Here is a 1444-nt window from a genome sequence, read left to right as displayed (position 1 = left end):
CATAATGTAAGTATATGTATTTTCCAATGGTATTAGGTGAACCCTGTGAAAGGGTTATGCAACCCCCAAAGGGTCAAGACCCACAGGTTGAGAACCTCTGCTGTAAATGGACTGATAGCCAGTGCTATTATAATGTGTGAAGTCACTACCCTGGCACATGAATCCTAGAATGATTCTGTCAAAGGAGTAGACCTTATAGACAAATCTTCTCTCTCTGGTACTCAGAGTACAACATTTGTCTACCGCCTTTGAAATTTGTTTACAAACAGCTGTAAGGAGACACAGCTCAAGGGCTTGTCATGGGTAGAAATATAGGAAAATACGGTAAAAGGTTGATCGTGGTTGGCAACAAGCAGCAACAGGGACAGTGGCATCTGCACTGAGTGTCTTCCAAATGTTTATAAAACTCCAAGTATTGTGTAAATATAGAAATCAAATATTTACTCATAGTAAAACATAATCTGTGCAAAACAATTTCTTGGTATGCATATAATTTTACCATTTATTAAGGATGAAGGAAAGTTTGCATACAGACCAGATGGATGGGTTTGCTTATTTTTACATAAATCATTAGATCTCAGCTGAATGTTTGCCAATGCATGATGGAAGGCATCTCCAATACTTTTCAGGGTTGACTGACATCTTGACTTTACAACTGTGAATGCTGAACAGGTCATTTCACCTAAATATATAGAGCAGGATGACAGAAACATGTTGACGGCCACTTCAAAAGATGCCTGAAATTCTATCCGAATCTGAGCCAAATTCAATAAATGATTTTTGAATGAAACTCATTGGCAACTTTAACAGTGATTGTTTTTTAAGTCAAACACTCTAATACAACACAACTCAAAGATTAACATGCTGAAACTTACAAGCTGAAGAATGACAGCAGGAAGTTATTGAGTGTCTGTTTTCTATAAGTAAGTCGTTCTGCTTCCGTAAGAGCAGGAAGCTTTTCTGAATGCACATAAAGAACAACATAACCCATCCCATAACTCATAACTCAACTCTGAGCTGAGCTGCTACGGGCAGGGTTCACTGGAGTTGTACATGGCGGTGTTATGCACAGGGCGAAGGGCACATGTGTTCAGAACCAAGCCTGCAGTGTTGTTAGAAAATTTGTCATGGTCCACCAAGTTCAGCTGCCTGACCCTGGATAGGGTTGCAACCAACAGTTCTAGAAGCAGTGTAGCTAGGCAGGTGGCTCAGTGTCAGAAGTGCCTGCCTTACCAAATGAGGACCTGCGTTAGAGCCCCGGAGCCTACATAAAAGCCAGCTGTGGTATGTATACTTGTAACCCCAGTCCTGGGGGAGGAAAGACACATTAACCCCTGGAGTTCACTGGCCAGCCATTCTAGCAAATCAGTGAGCTCCAGATTCATTGATAGATTATCGAGAGAGAGAGAGAGAGAGAGAGAGAGAGAGAGAGAGAGAGAGAGAG

Source organism: Grammomys surdaster, unplaced genomic scaffold, assembly GCF_004785775.1.
Source record: "Grammomys surdaster isolate TR1022 unplaced genomic scaffold, NIH_TR_1.0 363, whole genome shotgun sequence".
Lineage (NCBI taxonomy): Eukaryota > Metazoa > Chordata > Mammalia > Rodentia > Muridae > Grammomys > Grammomys surdaster.
Note: the sequence above shows the minus strand (reverse complement) of the source record.